The sequence below is a fragment of the Littorina saxatilis genome, unplaced genomic scaffold (genome assembly GCF_037325665.1).
Source record: "Littorina saxatilis isolate snail1 unplaced genomic scaffold, US_GU_Lsax_2.0 scaffold_924, whole genome shotgun sequence".
NCBI classification, from domain to species: Eukaryota; Metazoa; Mollusca; class Gastropoda; order Littorinimorpha; family Littorinidae; genus Littorina; species Littorina saxatilis.
In genome coordinates, this window is record NW_027129685.1 from 18067 (window position 1) to 40075 (window position 22009).

At 40.0% G+C, this 22009-nt stretch overlaps 1 long non-coding RNA gene across 1 annotated transcript; it reads right to left on the minus strand.

Annotated features, from left to right (window-relative positions):
- Positions 1–690: 690 nt before the first annotated feature.
- LOC138957917 (uncharacterized) lies at positions 691–19496 on the minus strand. Its single transcript, XR_011453225.1, has 3 exons — positions 19262–19496; positions 9388–9524; positions 691–979 (listed from the first exon to the last, which is right to left on the minus strand). It is a non-coding gene; the product is annotated as an uncharacterized lncRNA (long non-coding RNA).
- Positions 19497–22009: the final 2513 nt, after the last annotated feature.

The following is a 22009-nucleotide window of genomic DNA, read 5'->3' on the forward strand; positions in this document are numbered from 1 at the left end:
ATTGTCTGGTATAGTCTGGCATTGTCTGGTATTGTCTGGCATTGTCTGGTATTGTCTGGCATTGTCTGGTATTGTCTGGTATTGTCTGGCATTGTCTGGTATTGTCTGGCATTGTCTGGTATTGTCTGGCATTTTCTGGCATTGTCTGGTATTGTCTGGTATTGTCTGGCATTGTCTGGTATTGTCTGGTATTGTCTGGTATTGTCTAGTATTGTCTGGCATTGTTTGGTATTGTCTTGTGTTGTGAGACAAATGGTTTATACGTTAGGTTAAAGAGCTGTTTTCCAAAATACATCATTCACACAACTCACACAGACATACACACACACACACACACACACACACACACACACACACGCGCGCGCGCGCACACATACACACACACACACACACACACACGCACATACACACATAATGTTTACAATCGTTGTCCTCGGAAACACGAATCCAAAGCCGGGGTGGTTCCACATATCAAACAAGCTGCCGGATTGGACTTTGCTTTGACAATCCACGTTTCACCTGAAGGTCAGACCCATTCACTACCTGGGTTTGTCACGTATGAACAATGTGTTTTTTTTTGTTGTTATCCAGCTTGTTGTGAATCAAAACTTGTGAACATGATAACACTTGGTTTTCTTTGTTTCTTTCTGTGTGTCTCTGTGTATGTCAGAAAAAAGGAAACATCACCAAAACCTGTACTCAAACGCATCTGCCTTGTTAGGCAACAAACGTTTTTTTTATTGGATCAGAAAATCATGAGGAATATCCCTTTTGTGAGTCTTGCTTCAAAATAAATAATATGAAACTTCGGACAAAACTTTGAATGAAAATTCAGCAGGAGTGTACTGCACATGCAATTCTTTTCTTACCGCTGGATTCATATGTGTCTTCACCGCCACCACTCTAGCGGCTTTGCCGTTACCGTTGGATGACATCGAGACCGCCAGAGAATGCAGGTAAACAGACCCAGTCAGAAGACCTGCGCAAAGGACATTATTAGTTAATTAATTTGTTAATCAAAGTTGTAACTTAACTTGAATTATCAGAAACAGATTTTAAAATTATTGCATTGTATTCCACATAATATTCTGGACCAAAAGTCAAATACAGGGTGACCCAAAAAAAAGAGTACCCAAACAAAACGTCATAAATTGAACAAAAATAAAGCAATCTTCATAAAATTTATTTACACACACAAGTAGCCTCTGCATGATTGGCACAGAGAATTTTAGCGTTCTAGCTAGTCTTTCAGGAAAGTTATGCTCCTTCTACAGAACATGCTCCAAATGGCCTCCGCGCCGCTGCAGGCAAACTTGAACTCGCCGCGCAAAGTTATCAATCACCCGCACACACTCCTGTTGCGAGATTCCGCGAATGGTTGTTGTGATGGCTCTCTTGAGTTCTGTGATTGTCTGTGGGTTGTTCCTGTAGACGTTGTCTTTCAGGAACCCCCAAAGATAGAAATCTGGGGGATTTAAATCCGGGGGAGGCCATTTGGAGCATGTTCTGTAGAATGAGCATAACTTTCCTGACAGACAAGCTAGAACGCTAAAATTTCCTGTGCATATCATGCAGAGGCTACTTGTGTGTGTAAATAAATTTTATGAAGATTGCTTTATTTTTGTTCAATTTATGACGTTTTGTTTGGGTACTCTTTTTTTTGGGTCACCCTGTAGATACATGTTTACTCTAAACGTATGCCTAGAATTAAAGAAAATCGGTTTTTGCGAATTAGGTACTATGTTGACTTGCTTCGCCGAGACTCGCTCAACCATTTACAGTCTAGGGGTTTCAAAATGCCATGTTTTAGTTGTCACGACGATAAATGATTCCAGATTTTCAGTGTCTAACGTTTAGTTTCGGACCGACAAATTGACTACATGTTTTGGCATCGCTTTACGCGATTTAATGTAGCTACACACACACACACACACACACACACACACACACACACACACACACACACACACACACACACACACACACACACACACACACACACACACACACACAACTTAAATACGTGGACCCAGTGAAAACTGCATTGCCTGTTCCTGATTTTTCCCGTACCATATTAATCCATTGAATGCAGATAATAAGATGTTTGATGGGTTGTTGACAAACCAGCTTTTTTGTCGGTCCGAGGGGGAGCATGTCGTCTTTTGTTTCATATTCATTGACCAAGGCCGAAGGCCGCGGTCAATAAATATGAAACAAAAGTCGATATGCCCCCCTCGGACAGACAAAAAAGCTGGTCTGACAACAAACCACCAAACATCGTTTTTGTCATAATTTTAGTAGTGAGAAAATAAGTGCCAAATCAACACAGGGAACCATGCTTTGAAACACAAGTTCCGTTTTGATAATGCATGTTTGGGTGCCCCAGCACGTTGTTGAAATCAAAGCTGGTGTGTGAAAGAAACTTTCTGTGTTTTGAGTTCATAAAATGTTGGGATAAGTAGCCTATGACAGGTTTGAGGATGCACAGTTCTGTAGGTTCCTCTCAGTATTCCACCCACTCGGTTTTCAGTTGTAAATATTAAGCTCAGTGATTGAATGTGGAAGCTATACGTTGGGTCAAAGGTCACAGAAAATTTGAGTCGTGCAGCGAAGGAAAGAATCGCGATCTTGTTTCCGACTCATTGTCTCTTTGGTTTTCATTAGACCTGTCATTCTGCTTGCTCGGCTTTGTTGGATGTTTGCATATCTTGTTGCTCTGTTCTTTGCTGTTATTATTATTTCTTATTTGCGCTTCGTTTAGCGATTCAACGTCTTGTGCATGGGTCAAAATGTGTGTGTCAGGGTCAATTGGTTTGACTTGAACTTGACGTTCGTGTTTCTCCGAACGTCTGTGTATCGAACACAGATACACGCACTCCGTGACTTTGTAAGAAGACAAAACATTTCGCTAGGTTTCATTTGTTTGTGATGAATGTATGACCTTTCATGAAGTAGTTTTGTTTTGAGTTTACTTGTGCCAGTTTGCCAGTTCGTTTTTGGAACTTTACAAAGCAGTGCCGTCTGTCTAAGGTCTGGGAAAACGCCAATGAAAAGAGCCGAAGAATCCCCGAGCGTTTCTATTGGGTTTGCTTTTGATTATCCATGTATAACCTGCTTCCTGCAACTATGGTAACCGGGGATTTATTGCATGGGGAACATGAGATTTATTTCCCAGGTGTTTGTGAATGAAAACTCATGAAAATGATGACAAACTAGGTTGGTAACAATGAGAAATCAAGGAGGTAAACACTGATAGCTCAGGTGTTATTGTCACTGAGCAAGGCAAGAGAAACAAATATTGAACACTGATAGCTCAGGTGTTATTGTCACTGAGCAAGGCAAGAGAAACAAATATTGAACACTGATAGCTCAGGTGTTATTGTCACTGAGCAAGACAAGAGAAACAAATATTGAACACTGATAGCTCAGGTGTTATTGTCACTGAGCAAGACAAGAGAAACAAATATTGAACACTGATAGCTCAGGTGTTATTGTCACTGAGCAAGACAAGAGAAACAAATATTGAACACTGATAGCTCAGGTGTTATTGTCACTGAGCAAGGCAAGAGAAACAAATATTGAACACTGATAGCTCAGGTGTTATTGTCACTGAGCAAGACAAGAGAAACAAATATTGAACACTGATAGCTCAGGTGTTATTGTCACTGAGCAAGACAAGAGAAACAAATATTGAACACTGATAGCTCAGGTGTTATTGTCACTGAGCAAGACAAGAGAAACAAATATTGAACACTGATAGCTCAGGTGTTATTGTCACTGAGCAAGACAAGAGAAACAAATATTGAACACTGATAGCTCAGGTGTTATTGTCACTGAGCAAGGCAAGAGAAACAAATATTGAACACTGATAGCTCAGGTGTTATTGTCACTGAGCAAGACAAGAGAAACAAATATTGAACACTGATAGCTCAGGTGTTATTGTCACTGAGCAAGACAAGAGAAACAAATATTGAACACTGATAGCTCAGGTGTTATTGTCACTGAGCAAGGCAAGAGAAACAAATATTGAACACTGATAGCTCAGGTGTTATTGTCACTGAGCAAGACAAGAGAAACAAATATTGAACACTGATAGCTCAGGTGTTATTGTCACTGAGCAAGACAAGAGAAACAAATATTGAACACTGATAGCTCAGGTGTTATTGTCACTGAGCAAGGCAAGAGAAACAAATATTGAACACTGATAGCTCAGGTGTTATTGTCACTGAGCAAGACAAGAGAAACAAATATTGAACACTGATAGCTCAGGTGTTATTGTCACTGAGCAAGACAAGAGAAACAAATATTGAACACTGATAGCTCAGGTGTTATTGTCACTGAGCAAGGCAAGAGAAACAAATATTGAACACTGATAGCTCAGGTGTTATTGTCACTGAGCAAGACAAGAGAAACAAATATTGAACACTGATAGCTCAGGTGTTATTGTCACTGAGCAAGACAAGAGAAACAAATATTGAACACTGATAGCTCAGGTGTTATTGTCACTGAGCAAGGCAAGAGAAACAAATATTGAACACTGATAGCTCAGGTGTTATTGTCACTGAGCAAGACAAGAGAAACAAATATTGAACACTGATAGCTCAGGTGTTATTGTCACTGAGCAAGACAAGAGAAACAAATATTGAACACTGATAGCTCAGGTGTTATTGTCACTGAGCAAGACAAGAGAAACAAATATTGAACACTGATAGCTCAGGTGTTATTGTCACTGAGCAAGACAAGAGAAACAAATATTGAACACTGATAGCTCAGGTGTTATTGTCACTGAGCAAGACAAGAGAAACAAATATTGAACACTGATAGCTCAGGTGTTATTGTCACTGAGCAAGGCAAGAGAAACAAATATTGAACACTGATAGCTCAGGTGTTATTGTCACTGAGCAAGACAAGAGAAACAAATATTGAACACTGATAGCTCAGGTGTTATTGTCACTGAGCAAGACAAGAGAAACAAATATTGAACACTGATAGCTCAGGTGTTATTGTCACTGAGCAAGACAAGAGAAACAAATATTGAACACTGATAGCTCAGGTGTTATTGTCACTGAGCAAGACAAGAGAAACAAATATTGAACACTGATAGCTCAGGTGTTATTGTCACTGAGCAAGGCAAGAGAAACAAATATTGAACACTGATAGCTCAGGTGTTATTGTCACTGAGCAAGACAAGAGAAACAAATATTGAACACTGATAGCTCAGGTGTTATTGTCACTGAGCAAGGCAAGAGAAACAAATATTGAACACTGATAGCTCAGGTGTTATTGTCACTGAGCAAGACAAGAGAAACAAATATTGAACACTGATAGCTCAGGTGTTATTGTCACTGAGCAAGACAAGAGAAACAAATATTGAACACTGATAGCTCAGGTGTTATTGTCACTGAGCAAGGCAAGAGAAACAAATATTGAACACTGATAGCTCAGGTGTTATTGTCACTGAGCAAGACAAGAGAAACAAATATTGAACACTGATAGCTCAGGTGTTATTGTCACTGAGCAAGACAAGAGAAACAAATATTGAACACTGATAGCTCAGGTGTTATTGTCACTGAGCAAGGCAAGAGAAACAAATATTGAACACTGATAGCTCAGGTGTTATTGTCACTGAGCAAGACAAGAGAAACAAATATTGAACACTGATAGCTCAGGTGTTATTGTCACTGAGCAAGACAAGAGAAACAAATATTGAACACTGATAGCTCAGGTGTTATTGTCACTGAGCAAGGCAAGAGAAACAAATATTGAACACTGATAGCTCAGGTGTTATTGTCACTGAGCAAGACAAGAGAAACAAATATTGAACACTGATAGCTCAGGTGTTATTGTCACTGAGCAAGACAAGAGAAACAAATATTGAACACTGATAGCTCAGGTGTTATTGTCACTGAGCAAGACAAGAGAAACAAATATTGAACACTGATAGCTCAGGTGTTATTGTCACTGAGCAAGACAAGAGAAACAAATATTGAACACTGATAGCTCAGGTGTTATTGTCACTGAGCAAGACAAGAGAAACAAATATTGAACACTGATAGCTCAGGTGTTATTGTCACTGAGCAAGGCAAGAGAAACAAATATTGAACACTGATAGCTCAGGTGTTATTGTCACTGAGCAAGACAAGAGAAACAAATATTGAACACTGATTGCTCAGGTGTTATTGTCACTGAGCAAGACAAGAGAAACAAATATTGAACACTGATAGCTCAGGTGTTATTGTCACTGAGCAAGACAAGAGAAACAAATATTGAACACTGATAGCTCAGGTGTTATTGTCACTGAGCAAGACAAGAGAAACAAATATTGAACACTGATAGCTCAGGTGTTATTGTCACTGAGCAAGGCAAGAGAAACAAATATTGAACACTGATAGCTCAGGTGTTATTGTCACTGAGCAAGACAAGAGAAACAAATATTGAACACTGATAGCTCAGGTGTTATTGTCACTGAGCAAGGCAAGAGAAACAAATATTGAACACTGATAGCTCAGGTGTTATTGTCACTGAGCAAGACAAGAGAAACAAATATTGAACACTGATAGCTCAGGTGTTATTGTCACTGAGCAAGACAAGAGAAACAAATATTGAACACTGATAGCTCAGGTGTTATTGTCACTGAGCAAGGCAAGAGAAACAAATATTGAACACTGATAGCTCAGGTGTTATTGTCACTGAGCAAGGCAAGAGAAACAAATATTGAACACTGATCGCTCAGGTGTTATTGTCACTGAGCAAGGCAAGAGAAACAAATATTGAACACTGATAGCTCAGGTGTTATTGTCACTGAGCAAGACAAGAGAAACAAATATTGAACACTGATAGCTCAGGTGTTATTGTCACTGAGCAAGACAAGAGAAACAAATATTGAACACTGATAGCTCAGGTGTTATTGTCACTGAGCAAGACAAGAGAAACAAATATTGAACACTGATAGCTCAGGTGTTATTGTCACTGAGCAAGACAAGAGAAACAAATATTGAACACTGATAGCTCAGGTGTTATTGTCACTGAGCAAGACAAGAGAAACAAATATTGAACACTGATAGCTCAGGTGTTATTGTCACTGAGCAAGACAAGAGAAACAAATATTGAACACTGATAGCTCAGGTGTTATTGTCACTGAGCAAGACAAGAGAAACAAATATTGAACACTGATAGCTCAGGTATTATTGTCACTGAGCAAGACAAGAGAAAAAAATATTGAACACTGATAGCTCAGGTGTTATTGTCACTGAGCAAGACAAGAGAAACAAATATTGAACACTGATAGCTCAGGTGTTATTGTCACTGAGCAAGACAAGAGAAACAAATATTGAACACTGATAGCTCAGGTGTTATTGTCACTGAGCAAGGCAAGAGAAACAAATATTGAACACTGATAGCTCAGGTGTTATTGTCACTGAGCAAGACAAGAGAAACAAATATTGAACACTGATAGCTCAGGTGTTATTGTCACTGAGCAAGGCAAGAGAAACAAATATTGAACACTGATAGCTCAGGTGTTATTGTCACTGAGCAAGACAAGAGAAACAAATATTGAACACTGATAGCTCAGGTGTTATTGTCACTGAGCAAGACAAGAGAAACAAATATTGAACACTGATAGCTCAGGTGTTATTGTCACTGAGCAAGGCAAGAGAAACAAATATTGAACACTGATAGCTCAGGTGTTATTGTCACTGAGCAAGGCAAGAGAAACAAATATTGAACACTGATCGCTCAGGTGTTATTGTCACTGAGCAAGGCAAGAGAAACAAATATTGAACACTGATAGCTCAGGTGTTATTGTCACTGAGCAAGGCAAGAGAAAACAAGAAGGTGAACACTAAAATCTCAGGTGTTATTGTCACTGAGAAAGGCAAAAGAAAACACCTTGGGCCCTATTCTTGAAAAGGTTGTAACTCATATACCTGTCTGTAAAACCACTTCCGTCCGCTAAGTGTAATTTATGAAACCCAGATAAGGCCTTACCAGAGTGTCACCGAGCTGTAAAGTTAGAGGACCCATACCCCTCCTCTAAAGTCGCTAACTGTCAGGTAACTGCACCATGTCTCTCTTTTCATACGTAATTTAAACCGCCAATTCTGAATAAATCTTGTCCAAATATTGTTTGTAGGTTTATGTCCCTCATGGTCACACAAGGGTGTCGTTTAAGCACCAATGCATTCAGGACAAATAGCAGATGCTCGACCATACCGGCTTTGTGGCGAAAGCGTACTAGCGTCTTCTTTCATTCATTACAGTGTCGATTTTTGTAAGATGATACCGTGGCCGAACGGGTTTCGCGTTGCGTGACACCCGATTCTTCTTGTCGTTCGCTGTTAGATCGTCAGTCCGGACTGCAGGGCGAAACGTGCTGTCCTCTCCAAGTCCTTTCTGGGGCCGTAGAGCGTCTTTAGTAGCGCTGTCTCCTCTGGCCAGATGGTGTCCCTCAGAGCACTGTGGTATCGACAAGCCTGCACCCGATTGAGACGAGTTCCAGTCACCGTCTTGACTATTATTTGTTTGTCTCTTTGTTATATTTGACTATTTTTTCTAAATTTTCATCATGTGCAAAAGAAGCTATACGGCCCCAGAGAGGACTTGGAGAGGACAACATTTTGCCCTGGGCCCCTGCAGTCCGGACTGACGATCTAACAGCGAACGACAAGATCAAGAAGATCATGTGCAAGAGAGTACGTTGTAAGGAATATCAACATTGTTTTTTAACATTAATTTTAGGCAGGAATTATTTCAAACATTGATAATGACAGGTACATCCTGGCTGATTTATCATGGTTCTGGAATCTGCAGTTCTCTCCCACATAACGTTTGTTTGTCTTGCTATATTCTGTGTTCTATATTCTGTGTTTCAATGCTTGTTTGTTTGTCTTGCTATATTCTGTGTTTCAATGCTTGTTTGTTTGTCTTGCTATATTCTGTGTTCTATATTCTGTGTTTCAATGCTTGTTTGTTTGTCTTGCTATATTCTGTGTTTCAATGCTTGTTTGTTTGTCTTGCTATATTCTGTGTTTCAATGCTTGTTTGTTTGTTGGCTTTTATGCTTGCTTGTCCTTAACTATTGTTCCCCGTGCTTTTATTTTATTTAGTTTGTTTTGTTGTTGCAAGTGACTTTGAAACGAAAACGCCGGCGTAAACGCCGGTAATGCATGCGCAGGTAAGAGCAAGCATGTGAAATCTCCTATTCTAAAAATAACCAACACTGGTAGCTGCCGACCTTTCGCCAGACTCACATGAATACCAGGGAAAAATACATTATTACTGGGCGGTATAAACAAATACCGGGCGGTAGTTAAACGACAGTTTGACTTTGTCGGACACAATTTTACAGACTTTTCAGGAATGAGCCATGTAGGGTAAGTTTGTGACCTGTGGAGGTGGTCAGCAGGTGACGTGCCCACGTGTTGCCCGAGCCCGGGAAGCTGATGAGGGCGGTTCTTTTAACGGGCACTGGTGTGAAGGTGCCCGCGCCGGGCAATGGGCACGGGTCTGGACACGCACACAATCTGGACACAACCACGTACAGTTAGCGTGCATCACACACACACACACACGCACACACACACACGCACGCACGCACGCACGCACGCACGCACGCACACACATACACATTGCAACGGGAAAATGGTAAAACATAGAAACATATCATTAAAACACGCGTGAACCAGGGATAAAAACCACCTCCAAAGTAGGTTCTAAGTTTGTAACTGATCGGGCAGAAACCCCATTCAACTATGATATCCCCGGACTTTTTTTCATTTTTTCGATAAATGTCTTTGATGACGTCATATCCGGCTTTTTGTAAAAGTTGAGGCGGCACTGTCACACCCTCATTTTTCAATCAAATTGATCGAAATTTTGGCCCAGCAATCTTCGACAAAGGCCGGACTTCGGTATTGCATTTCAGCTTGGTGGCTTAAAAATTAATTAATGACTTTGGTCATTAAAAATCTGAAAATTGTAAAAAAAATAATTTTTTTATAAAACGATCCAAATTTACGTTCATCTTATTCTTCATCATTTTCTGATTCCAAAAACAAAATAAATATGTTATATTTGGATTAAAAACAAGCTCTGAAAATTAAAAATTGAAATCAATTTAAAAACACTCTCATCTTATTCCTTGTCGGTTCCTAATTCCAAACACATATAGATATGATATGTTTGGATTAAAAACACGCTCAGAAAGTTAAAACGAAGAGAGGTACAGAAAAGCGTGCTATGCAACACAGCGAAAGCACTACCGCGCTGAACAGGCTCGCCAGTTTCACTCTGTTATGCACAAGCGGCGGACTACGGCCATTGTGAAAAAATGCAGTGCGCTCACTTTCATTCTGTGAGTTCCACAGCTTGACTAAATGTAGTAATTTCGCCTTTTGCGACTTGTTGATTAATCCCAAAGGTTTTGAGTCGTGTATTGAAAATCAAATATAGTGTGTGAGGGCCCTTGAACAGCTTTCCCACAATCCTGTATTTAATTTTTGAGTCACTTGAGAAAAAGTGACTCTATGTAATCGGTCAGTGTTAGTCTGTCCGGCCGGCCGGCCGGCCGTCCGTAGACACCACCTTAACGTTGGACTTTTCTCGGAAACTATCAAAGCGATCGGGCTCATATTTTGTTTAGTCGTGACCTCCAATGACCTCTACACTTTAACGATGGTTTCGTTGACCTTTGACCTTTTTCAAGGTCACAGGTCAGCGTCAAAGGAAAAATTAGACATTTTATATCTTTGACAAAGTTCATCGGATGTGATTGAAACTTTGTAGGATTATTCTTTACATCAAAGTATTTACATCTGTAGCCTTTTACGAACGTTATCAGAAAAACAAGGGAGATAACTAGCCTTTTCTGTTCGGCAACACACAACTTAACGTTGGGCTTTTCTCGGAAACTATAAAAGTGACCGGGCTCAAATTTTATGTGAACGTAACTCATTGTGTTGTGAATAGCAATTTCTTCCTGTCCATCTGATGCCTCATATAATATTCAGAACTGCGAAAGTGACTCGATCGAGCGTTTGCTCTTCTTGTTAGTACGGGATATCCCCAAGGAAAGGTCAAAGGGCATATGTATCACCGCGTGTCGACTGCTAGTAATAGTAGATACATACTTCTAGTATGATAGGCTTCTGCTGAAAGCCCTAGGGGTTCCGTGCACCTGGCCGTGACAAGCTGGGTACTTTAAGGTGAGTTTAAGGTGCTTTAAGGTGAGTACCGTACAGAACAGTTTGCCTTTAATGGCTTCTGCAGTTAGCTTAAATGTGACATCAGCTTGCCTAAACATCATGCAGTTATCGACACACACAAATCATACTGTGTGCTTGCCTACACAACATGCAGTTATACAAATCATACTGTGTGCTTGCCTACACAACATGCAGTTATCGACACACACAAATCATACAGTGTGCTTGCCTACACAACATGCAGTTATCGACACACAAATCTTACAGTGTGCTTGCCGACACAACATGCAGTTATCGACACACACAAATCATACAGTGTGCTTGCCTACACAACATGCAGTTATCGACACACAAATCTTACAGTGTGCTTGCCGACACAACATGCAGTTATCGACACACACAAATCATACAGTGTGCTTGCCTACACATCATGCAGTTATCGACACACACAAATCATACAGTGTGCTTGCCGACACAACATGCAGTTATCGACACACACAAATCATACAGTGTGCTTGCCTACACAACATGCAGTTATCGACACACAAATCTTACAGTGTGCTTGCCGACACAACATGCATTTATCGACACACACAAATCATACAGTGTGCTTGCCTACACATCATGCAGTTATCGACACACACAAATCATACAGTGTGCTTGCCGACACAACATGCAGTTATCGACACACACAAATCATACTGTGTGCTTGCCTACACATCATGCAGTTATCGACACACACAAATCATACTGTGTGCTTGCCTACGCATCACGCAGTTATCGACACACACATATCATACTGTGTGCTTGCCTACACATGCAGTTATCGACACACACATCATACAGTGTGCTTGCCTACACATCATGCAGTTATCGACACACACAAATCATACAGTGTGCTTGCCTACACAACATGCAGTTGTCGACACACACAAATCATACAGTGTGCTTGCCTACACATCATGGAGTTATCGACACACACAAATCATACAGTGTGCTTGCCTACACAACATGCAGTTATCGACACACAAATCTTACAGTGTGCTTGCCGACACAACATGCAGTTATCGACACACACAAATCATACAGTGTGCTTGCCTACACATCATGCAGTTATCGACACACAAATCTTACAGTGTGCTTGCCTACACATCATGCAGTTATCGACACACAAATATTACAGTGTGCTTGCCGACACAACATGCAGTTATCGACACACACAAATCATACAGTGTGCTTGCCTACACAACATGCAGTTATCGACACACAAATCTTACAGTGTGCTTGCCGACACAACATGCAGTTATCGACACACACAAATCATACAGTGTGCTTTCCTACACAACATGCAGTTATCGACACACAAATCATACAGTGTGCTTGCCTACACAACATGCAGTTATCGACACACAAATCATACAGTGTGCTTGCCTACACATCATGCAGTTATCGACACACAAATCATACAGTGTGCTTGCCTACACATCATGCAGTTATCGACACACAAATCTTACAGTGTACTTGCCGACACAACATGCAGTTATCGACACACACAAATCATACAGTGTGCTTGCCTACACAACATGCAGTTATCGACACACAAATCTTACAGTGTGCTTGCCGACACAACATGTAGTTATCGACACACACAAATCATACAGTGTGCTTGCCTACACAACATGCAGTTATCGACACACATAAATCATACAGTGTGCTTGCCTACACAACATGCAGTTATCGACACACACAAATCATACAGTGTGCTTGCCTACACAACATGCAGTTATCGACACACACAAATCATACAGTGTGCTTGCCTACACATCATGCAGTTATCGACACACACAAATCATACAGTGTGCTTGCCTACACATCATGCAGTTATCGACACACACAAATCATACTGTGTGCTTGCCTACACATCATGCAGTTATCGACACACAAATCTTACAGTGTGCTTGCCGACACAACATGCAGTTATCGACACACACAAATCATACTGTGTGCTTGCCTACACAACATGCAGTTATCGACACACAAATCTTACAGTGTGCTTGCTGCGTGTAAAGATGTCTTTTTACGACATTTCCAAAATTTGTTTCGAAGTTTAATCACTCTTTTAAAACCTGTCTGGCATGTACTTCAGGAAAGTTTATTGGGAGTCTGCACTTTAGTTAAAGGTACACTCCTCGTGTGTGTGTGTGTGTGTGTGTGTGTGTGTGTGTGTGTGTGTGTGTGTGTGTGTGTGTGTGTGTGTGTGCGTGTGTGTGTGTGTGTATGTGTGTGTGTATGTTTTTTTTTAATCCACACATTATAATTATATCTGTTTTAGGGGAAACCGGGAAATGATAAGGAATACAATTTTGGATCGGTTACTAAAATTTTGATTTTGATAAACATTTTAAGGTTTCTTAATGACCAAACTCATCAATATAACATATTTATATGTTTTTGGAACTAGGAAATAATCATGGTGATATAATATTTGGATCGATTACAGTTTTTTTTATTCAATAAGAATGTTCAAGTTTTTGAATGACCAAACAATATTAACTTTTTAAGGCCATGTGAGGGCCAAATCGCTATTTTCCATATATGATGATCAGCACTGTTTGTGTCGCTTTTGTTATAATACTGATGGTCTCTGAATTAAAAAATGTTAATGTGTTTGTTTATTGTGTATGTCGTTGCTATAGAAACAGGAAAGTAAACAGCAGCCATATTGGATTTTAGGAACCGTTTTTTCCATATCCAAATGCTCGATTTCTGTCCAATATTTTGCATAAATATAGATTTAGATCATATCTACAGATTTACCATTTATTTTTTCTGTGAGTATTACAGTTATTTAAAAAAAAAATTTTTTATCATAATGTTGAAATTTTGCGTAAAATTTAATATTAAAAAAATCGTAAAGCCAACATTTCTTTTCCGATTCATTATTCAAATGGTAACTCTGTAGATAGTATGTAAAAGTACAAGTATGCAGAATTTCACAGAAATCTAACCAGTAGATTTGAAATCATGTTGTTCCCAAATGTCAAAACATGCAAACTGAGGAAAAGGCAAAAACGCACACAATTTGTTTTGAAACCATTGATAGTTGTAATTAAACCCAAAATACATACATGTATCACCAAATTCCACACTGAGGAATGTTTTTCACACCTTAGAGACACAGTTTAAAAGTTAGGGAAGACATAAAACATAAGTTATTTCAAACATGTGCAGTACACCTGGAAAATTGTTTGTTCCGAGTTACAAACAATGCATACACACACTCCCAATCACAGCATGCACACCAAAAAAAGCTCGCTCACTCGCTCACATTCACACACACACACAAGCTAGCTCCAAATTACGAAACGTACCCAAGTCATCAATTGCACGCGTACAATAACCACAATATATATGAGAATAATGTTAACCACAATAACAATGACAAGTCGCCTAAAGCGATATAAAAACATTTAGTCAATCGGTATGAAACTTAAATATCAACACCACAAACCGGTCATCACCAAGACTACGAGATACATTTAGATAGTCTCGGCTAACAATACCGAGACGGATCACGCTCGTCTCCGCAAAGCATGAGACCATATATGTAGTACTTACTAAACCTATTTTCTGTAATTATGAGCACATTGTTAGAGTGAACATGACATTTCTATATATTTTTGAATTCAGGAAAAAATGAGGAATGCAATGCAGTCAAGGTTTAATTTGTTACTAAAAATTAGATTTTAATGACAACTTTAACAAGCAAACTCATTAATTTATTTTTAAGATTTTGAGCTGAAATGCAATACCATAGTCCGGACTTCGTCGAAGATTGCTTTACCAAAATTGCAATCAATTTGGTTGAAAAATTAGGGTGATACAGCGCTGCTTCAACTGCCTAAAAAAATCCGGATATGACGTCATCAAAGACATCTTTCCAAAAAATGGAAAAAAACATCTGGGGATATCACACTCAGGAACTCTCATGTTAAGTTTTGTCAAGATTGGTCCAGTAGTTTCCTCGGAATCACTTTATACACACACACATACACCATGACCCTCATCTCGATTCCCCGTCTAAGTTAAAACATTTAGTCAAAACTTAGAACATGCCTGCAGCATATGCAGGGCCACCTTCCAGCTGAACAAGTTCTTCCAGTCTCTTTGACTTGGCTGCCCGCACTTTGTCTCTCCTTTTACTTTGCTTGTCTCTCACAGCCTTCAGACTGTTCCGCACCCTCTTGTGCATCCTGGCTGCTCCAAGCCTCTTCATGTGATGTCCAGTCTAGAATCCGAAGAACTGGGCAGAGTCAGCAGCAGCAGCAGGTCCAAAGTTGAACTCTCTAAGAGCTGTACCAAGTCGTTTACTCACATGGTTCGCACACTCTTCCTTGTCAATGTGAATATCCTCACCATAGGGCTTGATGTCGTTGAGCTATGTAAAAGTCTTGGAGTCACCGTCCGACAGTAGTGTTGTGTAGCGAAGCTTGTTGGTGTTCACCGATCGACGCCATATGACACGGGCTGCTTCCACCTCCATCATCCCTGATGAGCCTGCAAACAAGAACAAAATAAGAAATGTAATTTGCAAACAGAGTATTTTTTAAGTGTGTGTGCGCGCATGTGTTATTCACAGTCATTGTCCAGCTAATACTTCAATTATAATTAATGCGGAAAGAAAATGAAATAAACATGGAATTACCAAATTACTGAATATTAAATTTCTAGCAGCAGGTATAGGTGCACTGAACATTGTTAGATTGTAAACGTTAAGCATAATGCATTAATTGATACCATTTGAACGTTTTTAAATACACTTGTATTGTGCCACACATACATGTACTATTTGCCATCCCCTGACCACTATTCTAGCTCCCTCAGTTCTGGGAAGCCCGTTGATTCTGAAGACTTGTGAATCTCTCTTGATGCTGTAGATACAGCTCTCTCTCTCTCTCTCTCTCTCTCTCTCTCTCTCTCTCTCTCTCTCTCTCTCTCTCTCTCTCTCTCTCTCTCTCTCTCTGTCTATCTATCTGTGTGTGTTTTCTTATTATTTTCATCACACACATGCACTCCCCCATGCCCTGAACTATTCAAGATACAAATTGGATTTTTACGCATGTGTTACAACTTTCATTATTATTATCATAAATTGATGATCTGTCTTTATGACGCTTTTTTTTTTAATCCATCATCCATGCCTTTGGTTTTGGTTTTCAGTTTCACTGGAATGCATGGAAAATAATATCCACTCATCACTATTACATTTACTTGTAATTTGCTATATATTATTTGAGTAAGTTGCTTAAATTTGAAATAAACTCTATTCAAATATATATATGTCTGTGCAAACAGATATAATTTACCTTTATAGTTCACCTCACACTTGTCCAAGTGGTCCACGAGCCAGGCCGCATACTCCTCTGGCTTTTCCTGAAACAGCTTCTGCCCCGTAGACTCCACACCTGGCAGTAGGTACACATGACATGGGCATCAACACAGAGTCCAGTAAGTAAGTCCACAACACACCCAACTCCAATGTGCGAAGAGTGTCCACGAGTAAGCCAGGTGCCATCATAGCTCACCTCCCAGTCCACAAGCAAGTGAGGAATACACTGCCTGTCTGTTCATGTCGAACACTTTTGTCTTGGCCTTAAATTTTGTCGCAAGATACTGTTCATACACAGGCTCTTCGCACGAAGAACAGTTCACCTGGGCAAATACTGCCAAGCCACTTGTTGGTCTGGAGTCTGTGCAAAGAGACAAGCACTTGTTTTTACACTGTGCTGTGGACAGCACAGACTTGCAACCATACTGTCTACTTCGGCAAAGTCTACAACACCCCTCTGGGTTTTTACCAGGGTTTCAGTAGCAGCAGATGACTTAGTGTCAGCTCCACCGGACACAAACCTCTCATACGATTCTTTTTTGAACTCACTTCTTGTCTTCGTGCCGAGAATGTTTTCAGTCGAAGGTCGACGCGGAAAATGTAGCACTAGCAGACGACCCCAAAACCGGCACTAATTCTGCCACGTCAGGCAGCACAGAAGCTGATTGCGCTGATTTCTTCGCCTTCCATTGATTCTTCACTTGATCTGTCCTCTTTTTCGTAGATTTTGGGGCTCCTCTGGTTGTTGATGGCTTGGTGCGAACCATTTTTGCACAGGAGCGTGTACTTTCACTGCTTGTAAACAAGCGCCATTGTTGTACCACGTGACCCCGGTTGAACGAATCAAGATCACATCATACGTCATACTCTCCGTATAAGGAAGTTGGCGTAGATTGACCTACATTGAAAATGTTCCGTTAGAGCCGAAGTAGTCCGGAAAATAACGAAACAACGGTCACATGCAAACAGGGGAGGCTATGTAGCAAGCAACGTCATGCAGTGTTCGCCCTGTCGTCTGCTCAAATTTGCTGATCAAGGTGTTGAAAATCGGCAATAATAAGGCAAGTTCAAGACAAATGAACGCAATCAGGCGAGGGTTGGTGTATTGAATTTATTTTTATTGCACAAAAAAAACATGTATATGCAACATCAACGGCAGAAATTGAAAGAAAAATGACCACAGTTTTCCAAACAGTCAAAATGTCTAAATGCCCAAATCTGCCCAAAAGCTCAAAAATCACCCCCGCACATCCCCTTAAGCCTCCAATCTCAAATGCAATGCCATAGTCCGGGCTTCTTCGAAGATGGCTTGACAAAAACTGTCAATCAATTTGATTAAAAAAAAAAATAGGGTGTGACAGTGCCGCCTCAACTTTTACAAAAAACCGGAAATTCCGTCATCTAAGACATTTATCGAAAAAGGAAATAATGCGCTGGGAATATCATCTGGCAGAATCTGTATGTAAAGTTTCATGAAGATCGGCCAGTACGGTTTTCTTGGAATCGCTCTACACACATACACACACATTCATACACACACACACACACACACACACACACACACACCACACACCCTCGTCTCGATTCCACGTCTATGTTAAAACATTTAGTCAAAACGTGACAAGTAAATGTAAAGAAAAACTTCGTATCAAAAAACAAATCGCCAAAATTCCTTACAGCTTAAGAATAAGAATAAGAATAAGAATACTTTATTATCTCATAGAGAAATTCAGGGGTGGTACATAACAATAATACAAACAAGACATTGATTTTACATAAAACATATTGCACTATATAACATGGACATCTTTAAAGCACTGCGCTTACATATTCTCGCACACCTACGCGTATAACGAACTATGACTCTCTAAAAGATCATAGAACATCTCCGCATTTGTATAAAACAATTTGTACTTGATAATTTGTTTGTTTTGTTTGTTCGTTCATGGGCTGAAACTCTCACGGCTTTTACGTGTATGGCCGTTTTTACCCCGCCATTTAGGCAGCCATACGTCGCTTTCAGAGGAAGCATGCTGGGTATTTTCGTGTTTCTATAACCCACCGAACTCTGACATGGATTACAGGATCTGTTTCGTGCGCACTTGGTCTTGTGCTTGCGTGTACACACGGGGGTGTTCGGACACCGAGGAGAGTCTGCACACAAAGTTGACTCTGAGAAATAAATCTCTCGCCGAACGTGGGGACGAACTCACGCTGACAGCGGCCAACTGGATATAAATCCAGCGCGCTACCGACTGAGCTACATCCCCGCCCTGTACTTGATAATGAAATGTATTGTTTACAAGGTTTTTTGGTCCTAAATGTTCCTCTAGTTTGGATCTTCCTTCTCTATATTCGCATACAAATTTCCTCTCACACTAGAGTCAGTTCTCACCCACAAACACGAAAACAAGTGCCTCGGCTTGTCTGCTTGATTCCAGGATGTTTATGTGATAGTTTTTGAATTTATTCAGCATGTACATTGATAATTACAGATCAAAAGGATTTATTTAGCATGTACATAGAGATCAAAAGGATTATGTTTTGGTCCGTCCACTCTTGCAAATTAAGCTTTTGGGGGGTTTATTAACTCGCACTGGGGTAGAGGAATTAACAAATAATAAAATAGATAAATAACTACTAAAAACGAACAAAGCAAGGCGCGTACCTGTGACGTTGCAGGGGATCCTGAATCAAAATCACCAACACTGAAATAAAACCACCACAAAAAAGAAGAATAAAACAAAACTTCTTGATATTGGTGCCAGGTGGGTTATAGGCCATCTTGCTGTTCGTTAGGATTGGACTATGACGCACAACCACGACACACGCAACAACAACAGGGAACACGGTGAGCGATGTATTCTATCTGGCTGGGCCCGCCGCGCTGTGCCTTGCTGGTGCGTGGAATGACAGTGTATTGCATTACGCACCGCTGGTTTCTTAAACGTGGAAGGTACGTTTTAAAGATGTTTTCCTTCCCGTCACCATTACATGTTATTTGTGTTTTTGACCAAACTATGACATTACACAGATCGAGACAGTCATGGCTCCACAAGACCGCGTTAGTGGTCGAGGTTAAAGGCACAGTAAGCCTCCCGTAAACCATCACAGAGCTCCCCGAGCGTCTACATACGGCACAAGCATACTCCCATTTGAACGCTCACCGAACGGGAACATCCTGGCTGCTTTCTGTCGAGCGTGAAACATTTTCAAAGAATTTATTTTCGTGGACTTGCTCCTCTACAACAATGGCGCCACGTTTTGGTGCTGGACGGCTGTTATGATACTGGAAATCACGCCCGGACAGTAAGCCTCCCGTAAACCATCACAGATACTGTCAGGCTTTTACACACAGTACAAACATCCTTCCATTTGAACGCTCACCAAACGGGAACATCCTAGGTGCCCTACGTAAAGAGCGAGCAATTTTTAAAGAATTAATTTTGCAGATTGTCTCGAACACTTTTTGGACCCATCCTGAACTCAGGTCAAACATGAGTTACTTCCCTTCGGGTCTCATTCTATCGATGTAAACTGGCGATAGCCGTGAATCGATGATTATCAAAATGTTTTTGGACCGTGGTGCGTTTTTGCGCTAGACCTAACTTTTAAAATCTAAATAATAATTGACAGCTTGTTACACAAACATTCTTTAATCATAAAAGAATTCTTTTTTCATCAAGACAAGATCAGTACAATTCGAAGTTGTGAAAGTTTGAAAAAAGAAAAGCCCGGAAGCAGGTACACGCAAGGGTCGTAGCAGACGACGGTTTATCATGCATATCGCCGTTCCTCTCAACAGTCAAAAGCCATCGCTAGAGTTCTTGTGAACCACAGCCGTTTGTTTCGTGCATAAAAACGTGCTATTGTAAATAAGCTCACATCGAGTCGCATTCAAATGACTAACTGACGACTACATTGTGAACAAGTCGCGTAAGGCGAAAATACAACATTTAGTCAAGTAGCTGTCGAACTCACAGAATGAAACTGAACGCAATGCCATTTTTCAGCAAGACCGTATACTCGTAGCATCGTCAGTCCACCGCTCATGGCAAAGGCAGTGAAATTGACAAGAAGAGCGGGGTAGTAGTTGCGCCAAGAAGGATAGCACGCTTTTCTGTACCTCTCTTTGTTACATTTAGTCAAGTTTTGACTAAATGTTTTAACATCGAGGGGGAATCGAAACGAGGTTCGTGGTGTATGTGTGTGCGTGTGTGCGTGCGTGTGTGCGTGCGTGCGTGCGTGCGTGTAGAGCGATTCAGACCAAACTACTGGACCGATCTTTATGAAATTTCACATGAGAGTTCCTGGTAATGATATCCCCGAACGATTTTTTTTCCTTTTTTTGATAAATGTCTTTAATGACGTCATATCCGGCTTTTCGTGAAAGTTGAGGCGGCACTGTCACGCTCTCATTTTTCAACCAAATAGGTTGAAATTTTGATCAAGTAGTCTTCGACGAAGCCCGGACTTCGGTATTGCATTTCAGCTTGGTGGCTTAACAATTAATTAATGACTTTGGTCATTAAAAATCTGAAAATTGTAAAAAAAATTATTTTTTTCTAAAACGATCCAACTTTACGTTCATCTTATTTTCCATCTTTTGCTGATTCCAAAAACATATACATATGTTATATTTGGATTAAAAACAAGCTCTGAAAATAAAATATATAAAAATTATTATCAAATTTTTTTTTCGAAATCAATTTAAAAACACTTTCATCTTATTCCTTGTCGGTTTCTGATTCCAAAAACATATAGATATGATATGTTTGGATTCAAAACGCTCAGAAAGTTAAAACGAAGAGAGGTACAGAAAAGCGTGCTATCCTTCTCAGCGCAACTACTACCCCGCTCTTCTTGTCAATTTCACTGCCTTCGCCATGAGCGGTGGACTGACGATGCTACGGTCTTGCTGAAACAGTACATTGCGTTCAGTTTCATTCTGTGAGTTCGACAGCTACTTGACTAAATGTTGTATTTTTGCCTTACGCGACTTGTTTTAACTTTCTGAGCGTGTTTTTAATCCAAACATATCATATCTATATGTTTTTGGAATCAGGAACCAACAAGGAATAAGATGAAATTGTGTTTAAATTGATTTCAAAATTTTAATTTTGATCATAATTTTTATATATTTAATTTTCAGAGCTTGTTTTCAATCCAAATATAACATATTTATATGTTTTTGGAATCAGCAAATGATGGAGAATAAGATAAACGTAAATTTGAATCGTTTTATAAAAAATAATTATTTTTTACAATTTTCAGATTTTTAATGACCAAAGTCATTAATTAATTTTTAAGCCACCAAGCTGAAATGCATAACCGAAGTCCGGCCTTTGTCGAAGATTGCTTGGCCAAAATTTCAATCAATTTGATTGAAAAATGAGGGTGTGACAGTGCCGCCTCA